Source organism: Mesoplodon mirus (genome assembly GCF_964341445.2).
Source record: "Mesoplodon mirus genome assembly, chromosome: X".
Classification (NCBI taxonomy): domain Eukaryota; kingdom Metazoa; phylum Chordata; class Mammalia; order Artiodactyla; family Ziphiidae; genus Mesoplodon; species Mesoplodon mirus.
The window spans coordinates 101,712,781-101,726,978 of record NC_138981.1 but is presented as its reverse complement, the minus strand read 5'-3'; the positions used below and the strand labels follow the sequence as shown (position 1 = coordinate 101,726,978).

Sequence of the window (14,198 nt, the reverse complement as noted above, 5' to 3'; positions counted from 1 at the left end):
AACAGATGTCATGAAATAACTGCATGAGGAATAATCCTATTTATATAAAATTATTTATCTGTGTCTCTATATGTGTATGTAAGCATAGGGAATTCTGGAAGAATATTCATAAATGCTTGATGGTGTTTGTCTTTGGTTGCTGATTAAAATAATAATGAGGGCTTCCCTGGTGGCACAGTGGTTGAGAGTCCGCCTGCCAATGCAGGGGACATGGGTTTGTGCCCCAATCTGGGAAGATCCCACATGCCGCGGAGCGGCTAGGCCTGTGAGCCATGGCTGCTGAGCCTGCGCGTCCGGAGCCTGTGCTCCGCAACGGGAGAGGCCACAACAGTGAGAGGCCCGCGTACTGCAAAAAAATAATAATAATAATAATAATGAAAGTTTTGGTTATTTGTACCTTTATATAATGACTCAGTTTTCTATGGTGAATATGTATTACTTTGTAAACAAGAGGAAGATGTTAAAAGAAAATATATAAGCAATCATATACAAGGTAGACTTACACACAAAATGAAGATCTGAGATTCATTCCCAATATAGTGCATGACTGTGAGTCCTGGGCCTATTACAGGTGTCACACTTAACTTCTGGAACAGTTTAATAAGGGCCACTGAGAAAATGAACTTGGAAAAAAAAGTCATATTTTCTGCACTGCAGGCTTGACACACAAAGAGAATGGTAACGGTAATTTCCAAAGCAACTGTGAAATGATGCACTGATGTGGAGCTTCTAGAAGCAAAGTATAATATTAGAGGTTCACTTGTAAATAATATGGAGTAAGCATAATTTTGTTTTTCAAAACAATAAGCAGTATATATGACCTGATCTAAAGAGAGAAAAAGTAAGACATATGAAATTTATGCTTCAAAATTTCACTCCAGGTCAAAATCTGAGGAAGAGATCTTTTATTTTTCTTTCCAGGAAGAAAAGGAATATATACATCCATACATATATATACACATACACATATGTATTTTTTAATTGGTGAAACAATCTAGTGGCAAACATTTATATAGAAATATCAATCAGGCTAATGCATGTGTGTGTGCTGTTACCATTGGAAGGGACTTTAAAGGTCACTAGTGTAAGCCTCATATCTAATGCATGAATTCTTTTTACAAACTTCCCCGATAAGTGGTCACTCAGGGACATGGAACTTACTATTTACCCAATCCATTTTTTGATAAATGTTAACAAATCTCTTCATTGTATTTAGCCCAAATCTGCATTTCTGTATTTTCCTTCCACTGGTTATAATTCTGGCTACTAAATCCATACAAAACCTTTGATCTATTTAAAGATGATTATCAGTCCTCTTTATGTTCTTCATCTTGGGAGCATACAGTTGACCCTTGAACAATGTGGGGGTTAGAGGTCAAAAAATCCACTTACAACTTTACAGTTGGCCCTCCGTATCTGTGGTTACACATCTTCGGATTCAGCCAACTTTGGTTCATGTAGTACTGTAGTACATATTTATTGAAAAAGATCCACATATAAGTGCACCTGCACAGTTCAAATCCATGTTGTTCAAGGGTCAACTGTATGCTGATTTGTTTATGCTGAATGTGTTCAGAGACAAAGATAAGTGGGAATTTCAACTGCACAGTTAAAGTGCTACATTAAATAAGTATGTGATAATATGTATACATACTAAACATATTCATCTTATGTACAGGATACCTGTCTAATGGTGTGCCCTCTGTGTACCTAGTGATAATATGTTACATCAGAATCACTCTTTATGCTTTCTGAGACAGTTTTACATGTCTTATGTCATTCAATGATAAAATAATAATTGCTATCATTAAATTAGTGCTAGATACTGTATTAAGTGCTTTGCACATATTATTTCACTTAATCCGTCATGCACTATATGAGGAATATACTACTATTCTCCCCATTTTATAGGTAGGGAAACTGAAGTTTAGAAGAGTTAAGTAACTTACCCAGAGTTTTACAGCTAGCATTTAGTGGTGAAGATTTAAGCCCAAGGTCACACTTTTTTTATTTTATTCTATTTAATTTTATTTAATTTTTGTTATCTTCCCAGAGTTTCCTCTAGTTTGACTAACTTATAGCAAATGAGCCATATTAATGAGTGAAGTGTCTGAAATAATAATATTATAACAAAAAAATTAAAGCAGTTGGTTGATATTTCTTTTTTTCCCACCTTTTATGGTATTTATCTAAATAAGAACATCTCAACATTGGCATTTATGGTAGGCAGAATTTTAAGATAGACCCTTAAGATTTCCTAGCTTCCTCTATACACACATCTCCCAGTTATTCAATTCAGTGCTAATCTAGGTGCTGCTATGAAGGGATTTTGCAGATGTAATTAAAGTCCCAAATCAGTTGACTTTAAGATAGGGAGATTATACCTGTGGATCTGACCTAATCACATGAGCCCTTTAAAAGCAGAATTTTCTCTGACTGGTGGGAAAAGGAAGTCAGAGAAATACACTCTGGCAGGCTTGGAAGAAAGCAAACGTCTAAAAAAAAAAAAACAGAAAGCAAACATCTAAAAAGAAGAAAGCAAACATCTATGCTGTATACTGCCTTTGGGGGACAAGGGGTGTGGAATGTGGCCTCTAGGAACCAAGAGTACCTTCCTGCTGATAGTAAGGAAAGGGGGACCTCAGTCTTCTGGCTGCAGGGATCTGAGTTCTGCCGACAACCTGAATGGGGTGGGAAGAGGATCCCAAGCTCCATATGAGAAAGCAGCCTAGCTGACATCTTGATTTCAGCCTTGTTAGACCCCGAGCAGAGAGCTCAGCCATACTACCCAGCCTTCTGATTTACAGAACTGTGAGCTAACAAATTCGTACTTTTTAGGCCACTAAAAAATTGGTAATTTGTATGAAACAATAGAAAACGACTCTAGGGGTACATATCCTTATCTTCCCTCTGCTAGTTAAGAACCGTGAATCTAGGTAGGTCATGGCAAAACAAGTGTGATACATCAGCAGGTGCTGTTTGCTTTCTGAAGTCCTTGAGTGCACTTGGGAATAAATGTAACACTGGGAGTGAACATTAAGGTGTAATATAACAGAAGAAAAAACAGTGAGATCAGAAAAAATTACCTAACATGCATTTAAGATATGAGAGAAGTATCTTGCTTCACATACACACTCACACACAGTGCACCCAAAATTCAACCCCATTTGCAAAATATTCTCCAGAACCGCAGCAATCCTGCTACCCGTGTGGTGTTAGGGACTCTCTGGTTCCCTTGCTTCTGTGGTCTTTAACCATTGAGTGAACCTGCCTGCCTTTAGAATTTAGACTTAGTTTCACTGTTAATCTTACTACTGACCTTCTGGTATTTTTATATAGCTTCACGGTGGTTGCTTGATCATTCATTCATTCTTTCATTCATTCAACAGAGGGCTTGCTATATGCTAGGCATTGTACTAGTAGTGGGTTAACAGTGGTATAACTTAGTCCTTCTGGGCTGGGCTTTTCATCCCTGTCACCTAAACTCTTAATTTGAGCTCTGACTTATAGCTTCAGTACTCTGTGCCTGGCATCTGACACATGTAATCCAGATCACCCTGAATAACTAAATGCCTAGCTTTTCATTTATGGCTTTTGCCTATGTTCCTCATCTTTGAAGCCTAAACTTCTGGTCACCAGCCTTCTCCAGCTTACCTTGACATCAGTCTTCCAATGTTCCCTGGCTAGTTATGGACTTGAAATCTAGCTTGTCATGCCAAATATTTTCTCCTACTTCAGTCACCCTATCCATCTGGGTCACACTGGCTGGCCATTCTCGTTGGTCAGTATCTCTTCAATCTTTAGACCCAGCTTGACCACATACATCTTGAAGTTGAGAAATAGTAGACATAATTTTAGTTTTTCAAAATTTTAGCAAAGTTTTATACCTAAAATGGCCATTTTGTCAAAAGTAGACAATTTGTTTAAAAACTAATCAGGGATCTGACCTCAGTCTTGGACAAAAGTCTGAAAGTCATGACCTAAGAAGAGGGATGGGGGGATGAAAAGGGAATAATCACTTGTGCTGTACCAGTGATCTGGCTGGCTTTTTACATGTCATCTCAGTCATTCAGTTCTCAAACCTTCCCCCACTGTGTTTATTAAAAAATTTTTATATGTAGGGACCTGAAGCACAGTAGCAGGGTCAGAATTTGAACTTAGGTGCACCTGGCCCCTAAATGCACACTTTTCCCAGTATACTGCATCAAAATGCATACTTTTCTCTCTGTTTTTCCTTTTGGAGATTGCAGAATGGTCAAGCTAGGAGTTAGAATTAATAGAGCTCACCTACCAGATACCACTTCAGACTCTGAAGGAAATGTCTGTGTTGATTATACAGAATCGCATTTCTAGTATTCTGAAAAAAACCATAAGGCTTATTCAAGCAACTGTGCTCATTGCCCTTTGCTCCTTTTGAAGATGACATGAATGGACACCCTGATTCCAGGATTCTCATGTGGGCAAATGAAAGGTTGATATTCGCCTAATAAGTTTAGTAGACAAAGTGAGCAAGCTTGCTAAATGTGGCCTGAACCTGAGGATTTGTATTTCGCTAACTGTGGAAAATTCATAGCCATTCTCTCTTATTCTCTTTGATATTTCCTTCTAGAACTTCCACTAGATGCATGTTGATCCCTCTCATTATATCCTCCATATGTATTCACCTGTCTTTCATATTTTCCCTCGTGTGTATTTTGGTATTTATTTGTGAGCACACATTTCATTGGAACTTTCTCTCTGGAGATTGAAATCTGGGTTTAAAGTGAACACTTCTAGGGGCTTCCCTGGTGGCGCAGCGCTTGAGAGTCCGCCTGCCGATGAGGGGGACACGGGTTCGTGCCCCGGTCCGGGAAGATCCCACATGCCGCGGAGCGGCTGGGCCCGTGAGTCATGGCCGCTGAGCCTGCGCGTCCGGAGCCTGTGCTCCGCAGCGGGAGAGGCCACAGCAGTGAGAGGCCCGCGTACCGCAAAAAAAAAAAAAAAAGTGAACACTTCTAGGGGAGAGTTGCTCCTACTACTCACCTGGGAATACTGCCAGTCCAGGACTATTTTAAGCTAAATTTCTGGTATGCGGTGTTTTGGCCATAGAGGTAATGTGATTTCTGGACCCAGACCTGCCTGGGGTTATGATGTCTAAAGGAAATTTCTCTCTCTCTCTCCTACCCAGAGCCAAAACCAGGACAAGCACCTATCTCTACCATGCGCCTCTGGGTGGTAGTTTTGCCCCCATTCATCCATGAAGAGCATCACCCTTTGGGGGTCTGACTTTAAGCAGAGAAAGAAAGGGATGGTGTGTGCCTGATCGAACTTCTAACCTTGCCTGGGCCCCAGGATTTGTCTTTTTGGTCCCTTGCACTCAACTAGCCCATTAAAACTACTAGGATTTTTTTAACTCTAGGGTTATTAGGAACCAGTAGCTATCCAAAGGTAGTTGCCACCTCCAGAGCTTCCTCTTTATTCTGGATTACTGCTGACATGTCCTTACTGGTTCTTATTTTCCCACTATCTCAACTATCAACCCTGCATTTAAAAGGATATATTCTATCTATCATACCTATCTATCATATCTATCTATCTACCTATCATTTTAAGATGTACTAAACTGGAGGTATTTCTTTGGCTATCTCTTCTGCCATATTTCCTCAATTCAATTCTTTTTTAAAAAAATTTTAATCTGGGCTTCCCTGGTGGCACAGTGGTTGAGAGTCCACCTGCCGTTGCAGGGGACACGGGTTCGTGCCCTGGTCTGGGAGGATCCCACATGCCGCAGAGCGGCTGGGCCTGTGAGCCATGGCCACTGGGCCTGCGCATCCGGAGCCTGTGCTCCGCAACGGGAGAGACCACAACAGTGAGAGGCCTGCGTACCGCAAAAAAAAAAAAAAAAAAATTTAATCTACTTTTTATTTCTTTTAATTTATTTTTGAATTTTTGAATTTTATTTTATTTTTTTCGTAAAGCAGGTTCTTATTAGTTATACATTTTATACATATTAGTGTATATATATCAATCCCATTCTCCCAATTCATCCCCCCACCCCCCTCCACCCCCCACCACTTTCCCCCCTTGGTGTCCATACGTTTTTTCTCTACATTTGTGTCTCTATTTCTGCCCTGCAAACCAGTTCATTTGTACCATTTTTCTAGGTTCCACATATATGTGTTAATATATGATATTTGTCTTTCTCTTTCTGACTTACTTCACTCCGTATGACAGTCTCTAGATCCATCCACGTCTCTACAAATGACCCAATTTCATTCCTTTTTATGGCTGAGTAATATTCCATTGTATATATGTACCACTTCTTCTTTATCCATTCGTCTGTCGATGGGCATTTAGGTTGCTTCCATGACCTGGCTATTGTAAATAGTGCTGCAGTGAACATTGGGGTGCATGTGTCTTTTTGAATTATGGTTTTCTCTGGGTATATGCCCAGTACTGGGATTGCTGGGTTGTATGGTAATTCTATTTTTAGTTTTTTAAGGAACCTGCATACTTTTCTCCATAGTGGCTGTATCAATTTACATTCCCACCACCAGTGCAAGAGGGTTCCCTTTTCTCCACACCCTCTCCAGCATTTGTTGTTTGTAGATTTTCTGATGATGTCCATGCTAACTGGTGTGAGGTGATACCTCATTGTAGTTTTGATTTGCATTTCTCTAATGATTAGTGACGTTGAGCAGGTTTTCATGTGCTTCTTGGTCATCTGTATGTCTTCTTTGGAGAAATGTCTATTTAGGTCTTCTGCCCACTTTTTGATTGGCTTGTTTGTTTTTTTAATATTGAGCTGCATGAGCTGTTCATATATTTTGGAGATTAATCCTTTGTCCATTGATTCGTTTGCAAATATTTTCTCCCATTCTGAGGGTTGTCTTATCGTCTTGTTTGTAGTTTCCTTTGCTGTGCAAAAGCTTTTAAGTTTCATTACGTCCCATTTGTTTATTTTTGTTTTTATTTCCATTTCTCTAGGAGGTGGGTCAAAAAGGATCTTGCTGTGATTTATGTCATAGAGTGTTCTGCCTATGTTTTCCTCTAAGAGTTTCATACTATCTGGCTTTACATTTAGGTCTTTAATCCATTTTGAGTTTATTCTTGTGTATGGTGTTAGGGAGTGTTCTAATTTCATTCTTTCACATATAGCTGTCCAGTTTTCCCAGCACCACTTATTGAAGAGGCTGTCTTTTCTCCACTGTATACCCTTGCCTCCTTTGTCATAGATTAGTTGACCATAGGTGCATGGGTCTATCTCTGGGCTTTCTATCCTGTTCCATTGATCTATATTTCTGTTTTTGTGCCAGTACCACATTGTCTTGATTACTGTAGTTTTGTAGTATAGTCTGAAGTCAGAGAATCTGATTCCTCCAACTCCGTTTTTTTCCCTCAAGACTGCTTTGGCTCTTCGGGGTCTCTTGTGTCTCCATGCAAATTTTAAGATTTTTGTTCTAGTTCTGTAAAAAATGCCATTGGCAATTTGATAGGGATTGCATTGTATCAGTAGATTGCTTTGGGTAGTATAGTCATTTTCACAGTATTGTTTCTTCCAATCCAAGAGCATGGTATATCTCTCCATCCATTTGTATCATCTTTAATTTCTTTCATCAGTGTCTTATAGTTTTCTGCATACAGGTCTTTTGTCTCCTTAGGTAGGTTTATTCCTAGGTATTTTATTCTTTTTGTTGCAATGGTAAATAGGAGTGTTTCCTTAATTTCTCTTTCAGATTTTTCATCATTATTGTATAGGAATGCAAGAGATTTCCGTGCATTAATTTTGTATCCTGCAACTTTACCAAATTCATTGATTAGCTCTAGTAGTTTTCTGGTGGCATGTTTAGGATTCTTTGTGTATAGTATCATGTCATCTGCAAGCAGTGACAGTTTTACTTTTCTTTTCCAGTATGGATTCCTTTTATTTCTTTTTCTTCTCTGATTGCCGTAGCTAGGACTTCCAAAATTATGTGGAATAATAGTGACAAGAGTGGACATCCTTGTCTTGATCCTGATCTTAAAGGAAATGCTTTCAGTTTTCACCATTGAGAATGATGTTTGCTGTGGGTTTGTCATATATGGCCTTTATTATGTTGAGGTAGGTTCCCTCTATGCCCACTTCTGGAGAGTTTTTATCATAATTGGGTGTTGAATTTTGTCAAAAGCTTTTTCTGCATCTATTGAGATGATCATATGGTTTTTCTTCTTCAGTTTGTTAATATGGTGTATCACATTGATTTGCGTATACTGGAGAATCCTTGCATCCCTGGGATAAATCCCACTTGATCATGGTATATGATCCTTTTAATGTGTTGTTGGATTCTGTTTGCTAGTAGTTTGTTGAGGATTTTTGCATCTATGTTCATCAGTGATATTGGTCTCTAATTTTCTTTTTTTTGTAGTATCTTTGTGTGGTTTTGGTATCAGGGTGATGGTGGCCTCATAGAATGAGTTTGGGAGTGTTCCTTCCTCTGCAATTGTTTGGAAGAGTTTGAGAAGGATGGGTGTTATCTCTTCTCTAAATGTTTGATAGAATTCACTTGTGAAGCCATCTGGTCCTGGAATTTTGTTTGTTAGAAGATTTTTGATCACAGTTTCAATTTCATTACTTGTGATTGGTCTGTTCATATTTTCTACTTCTTCCTGGTTCTGTCTTGGAAGGTTATACCTTTCTAAGAATTTGTCCATTTCTTCCAGGTTGTCCATTTTATTGGCACAGAGTTGCTTGTAGTAATCTCTCATGATCCTTTGTATTTCTGCGGTGTCCGTTGTAACTTCTCCTTTTTCATTTCTAATTTTAATGATTTGAGTCCTCTCCCTCTTTTTCTTGATGAGTCTGGCTAATGGTTTATCAATTTTGTTTATCTTCTCAAAGAACCAGCTTTTAGTTTTATTGATCTTTGCTGTTGTTTTCTTTGTTTCTCTTTCATTTATTTCTGCTATGATCTTTATGATTTCTTTCCTTTAACTTTGGGTTTTGTTTGTTCTTCTTTCTCTAGTTCATTTAGGTGTAAGTTTAGATTGTTTATTTGAGATGTTTCTTGTTTCTTGAGGTAGGCTTGTATTGCTATAAGCTTCCCTCTTAGAACTGCTTTTGCTGCATCCCATAGGTTTTGGGTTGTCGTGTTTTCGTTGTAATTTGTCTCCAGGTATTTTTTGACTTCCTCTTGGATTTCTTCCGTTATCTCTTGGTTATTTATTAATGTACTGTTTAGCCTCAAAGTGTCTGTGATTTTACGTTTTTTTCCCTGTAATTGATTTCTAATCTCATATCGTTGTGGTCAGAAAAGATGCTTGATATGATTTCAATTTTCTTAAATTTACTGAGGCTTGATTTGTGACCCAAGATGTGATCTATCCTGGAGAATGTTCCATGTGCACTTGAGAAGAAAGTGTAATCTGCTGTTTTGGGATGGAATGTCCTATAAATATCAATTAAATCTATCTGGTCTGTTGTGTCATTTAAAGCTTGTGTTTCTTATTAATTTTCTGTTTGAATGATCTGTCCATTGTTGTAAGTGAGGTGTTACAGTCCCCCACTATTATTGTGTTACTGTCAATTTCCTCGTTTATAGCTGTTAGCAGTTGGCTTATGTATTGAGGTGCTCCTATGTTGGGTGCATATATATTTATAATTGTTATATCTTCTTCTTGGATTGATCCCTTGCTCATTATGTGATGTCCTTCTTTTTCTCTTGTAATAGTATTTGTTTTAAAGTCTATTTCGTCTGATATGAGAATTGCTACTCCAGCTTTCTTTTGATTTCCATTTGCATGGAATATCTTTTTCCATCCCTGCACTTTCAGTCTGTATGTGTCCCTGGGTCTGAAGTGGGTCTCTTGTAGACAGCATATATATGGGTCTTGTTTCTGTATCCATTCAGCGAGCCTGTGTCTTTTGGTTGGAGCATTTAATCCATTCACATTTAAGGTGACTATCGATATGTATGTTCCTATTACCATTTTCTTAATTGTTATGGGTTTGATTTTGTAGGTCCTTTTCTTCTCTTGTGTTTCTCACTTAGAGAAGTTTCTTTAAGCATTTGTTGTAGAGCTGGTTTGGTGGTGCTGAATTTTCTTAGCTTTTGCTTATCTGTAAAGCTTTTGATTTCTCCATTGAATCTGAATAAGATCCTTGCCGGGTAGAGTTATCTTGGTTGTAGGTTCTTCCCTTTCATCACTTTAAATATATCATGCCAATCCCTTCTGGCTTGTAGAATTTCTGCTGAGAAATCAGCTGTTAACCTTATGGGAGTTCCCTTGTATGTTATTTGTCATTTTTCCCTTGCTGCTTTTGATAATTTTTCTTTGTCTTTAGTTTTTTTTTTTTTTTTTTTTTAATTTTTTATTAGTTTCTGCTTTATAACAAAGTGAATCAGTCATACACATACATCTGTTCCCACATCCCTTCCCTCATGCATCTCCCTCCCTCCCACCCTCCCCATCCCACCCCTCCAGGCGGTCACAAAGCACCGAGCTGATCTCCCTGTGCCATGCGGCCGCTTCCCACCATCTATCTACCCCACGTTTGGTAGTGTATATATGTCCATGCCTCTCTTTCGCTTTGTCACAGCTTACCCTTCCCCCTCCCCATATCCTCAAGTCCATTCTCAAGTAGGTCTGTGTCTTTATTCCCGTTTTACCCCTAGGTTCTTCATGACATTTTTTTTTTAAATTCCGTATATGTGTGTTAGCATACGGTATTTGTCTTTCTCTTTCTGACTTACTTCACTCTGTATGACAGACTCTAGGTCTAGCCACCTCATTACAAATAGCTCAGTTTCGTTTCTTTTTATGGCTGAGTAATATTCCATTGTATATATGTGCCACATCTTCTTTATCCATTCATCCGATGATGGACACTTAGGTTGTTTCCAGCTCCGGGCTATTGTGAATAGAGCTGCAATGAACATTTTGGTACATGTCTCTTTTTGAATTATGGTTTTCTCAGGGTATATGCCTAGTAGTGGGATTGCTGGGTCATATGGTAGTTCTATTTGTAGTTTTTTAAGGAACCTCCATACTGTTCTCCATAGTGGCTGTACCAATTCACATTCCCACCAGCAGTGCAAGAGTGTTCCCTTTTCTCCACACCCTCTCCAGCATTTATTGTTTCTAGATTTCTTGATGATGGCCATTCTGACTGGTGTGAGATGATATCTCATTGTAGTTTTGATTTGCATTTCTCTGATGATTAATGATGTTGAGCATTCTTTCATGTGTTTGTTGGCAGTCTGTATATCTTCTTTGGAGAAATGCCTATTTAAGTCTTCTGCCCATTTTTGGATTGGGTTGTTTGTTTTTTTGCTATTGAGCTGCATGAGCTGTTTATAAATTTTGGAGATTAATCCTTTGTCAGTTGCTTCATTTGCAAATATTTTCTCCCATTCTGAGAGTTGTCTTTTCGTCTTGTTTATGGTTTCCTTTGCTGTGCAAAAGCTTTGAAGTTTCATTAGGTCCCATTTGTTTATCTTTGTTTTTATTTCCATTTCTCTAGGAGGTGGGTCCAAAAGGATCTTGCTGTGATTTATGTCATAGAGTGTTCTACCTATGTTTTCCTCTAAGAGTTTGATAGTTTCTGGCCTTACATTTAAGTCTTTAATCCATTTTGAGCTTATTTTTGTGTATGGTGTTAGGGAATGATCTAATCTCAGACTTTTACATGTCCTTGTCCAGTTTTCCCAGCACCACTTATTGAAGAGGCTGTCCTTTCTCCACTGTACATTCCTGCCTCCTTTATCAAAGATAAGTTGGCCATATGTGCATGGGTTTATCTCTGGGCTTTCTATCCTGATCCACTGATCTATCTTTCTGTTTTTATGCCAGTACCACACTGTCTTAATTACTGTAGCTTTGTAGTATAGTCTGAAGTCAGGGAGCCTGATTCCTCCAGCTCCGTTTTTCGTTCTCAAGATTGCTTTGGCTATTCGGGGTCTTTTGTTTTTCCAAACAAATTTTGAAATTTTTTGTTCTAGTTCTGTGAAAAATGCCAGTGGTAGTTTGATAGGGATTGCATTGAATCTGTAGATTGCTTTGGGTAGTACAGTCATTTTCACAATATTGATTCTTCCAATCCAGGAGCATGGTATATCTCTCCATCTATTTGTATCTTCTTTAATTTCTTTCATCAGTGTCTTATAATTTTCTGCATACAGGTCTTTTGTCTCCTTAGGTAGGTTTATTCCTAGATATTTTATTCTTTTTGTTGCAATGGTAAATGGGAGTGTTTTCTTGATTTCATTTTCAGATTTTTCATCATTAGTGTACAGGAATGCCAGAGATTTCTGTACATTAATTTTGTATCCTGCTACTTTACCAAATTCATTGATTAGCTCTAGTAGTTTTTCGGTAGCATCTTTAGGATTCTCTATGTACAGTATCATGTCATCTGCAAACAGTGAGAGCTTTACTTCTTCTTTTCCGATTTGGATTCCTTTTATTTCCTTTTCTTCTCTGATTGCTGTGGCTAAAACTTCCAAAACTATGTTGAATAAGAGTGGTGAGAGTGGGCAACCTTGTCTTGTTCCTGATCTTAGTGGAAATGGTTTCAGTTTTTCACCATTGAGGACAATGTTGGCTGTGGGTTTGTCATATATGGCCTTTATTATGTTGAGGAAAGATCCCTCTATGCCTACTTTCTGCAGGGTTTTTATCATAAATGGGTGTTGAATTTTGTCGAAAGCTTTCTCTGCATCTATTGAGATGATCATATGGTTTTTCTCCTTCAACTTGTTAATATGGTGTATCACATTGATTGATTTGCGTATATTGAAGAATCCTTGCATTCCTGGAATAAACCCCACTTGATCATGGTGTATGATCCTTTTAATATGCTGTTGGATTCTGTTTGCTAGTATTTTATTGAGGATTTTTGCATCTATGTTCATCAGTGATATTGGCCTGTAGTTTTCTTTCTTTGTGACATCCTTGCCTGGTTTTGGTATCAAGGTGATGGTGGCCTCGTAGAATGAGTTTGGGAGTGTTCCTTCCTCTGATATTGTTTGGAAGAGTTTGAGAAGGATAGGTGTTAGCTCTTCTCTAAACGTTTGATAGAATTCGCCTGTGAAGCCATCTGGTCCTGGGCTTTTGTTTGATGGAAGATTTTTAATCACAGTTTCAATTTCAGTGCTTGTGATTGGTCTATTCATATTTTCTATTTCTTCCTGAGTCAGTCTTGGCAGGTTGTGCATTTCTAAGAATTTGTCCATTTCTTCCAGGTTGTCCATTTTATTGGCATAGAGTTGCTTATAGTAATCTCTCATGATCTTTTGTATTTCTGCAGTGTCAGTTGTTACTTCTCCTTTTTCATTTCTAATTCTATTGATTTGAGTCTTCTCCCTTCTTTTCTTGATGAGTCTGGCTAATGGTTTGTCAATTTTGTTTATCTTCTCAAAGAACCAGCTTTTAGTTTGGTTGATCTTTGCTATCGTTTCCTTCATTTCTTTTTCATTTATTTCTGATCTGATCTTTATGATTTCTTTCCTTCTGCTAGCTTTGGGGGTTTTTTGTTCTTCTTTCTCTAATTGCTTTAGGTGCAGGGTCAGGTTGTTTACTCGAAATGTTTCCTGTTTCTTAAGGTGGGATTGTATTGCTATAAACTTCCCCCTTAGAACTGCTTTTGCTGCGTCCCATAGGTTTTGGGTCGTCGTGTCTCCATTGTCATTTGTTTCTAGGTATTTTTTAATTTCCTCTTTGATTTCTTCAGTGATCACTTCGTTATTGAGTAGTGTATTGTTTAGCTTCCATGTGTTTGTATTTTTTACAGATCTTTTCCTGTAATTGATGTCTAGTCTCATAGCATTGTGGTCGGAAAAGATACTTGATACAATTTCAATTTTCCTAAATTTACCAAGGCTTGATTTGTGACCCAAGATATGATCTATCCTGGAGAATGTTCCATGAGCACTTGAGAAAAATGTGTATTCTGTTGTTTTTGGATGGAATGTCCTATAAATATCAACTAAGTCCATCTTGTTTAATGTATCATTTAAAGCTTGTGTTTCCTTATTTATTTTCATTTTGGATGATCTGTCCATTGGTGAAAGTGGGGTGTTAAAGTCCCCTACTATGATTGTGTTACTGTCGATTTCCCCTTTTATGGCTGTTAGTATTTGCCGTATGTATTGAGGTGCTCCTATGTTGGGTGCATAAATATTTACAATTGTTATATCTTCTTCTTGGATCGATCCCTTTATCGTTATGTAGTGTCCTTCTTT

The 14,198-nt window shown here is 38.1% G+C and overlaps 1 long non-coding RNA gene across 1 annotated transcript in view; it reads left to right on the top strand.

The window, feature by feature from the left end:
• Positions 1-14,198, top strand: part of LOC309796574 — a 47,931-nt gene that overhangs the window by 3,218 nt on the left and 30,515 nt on the right. The window lies entirely within an intron of this gene.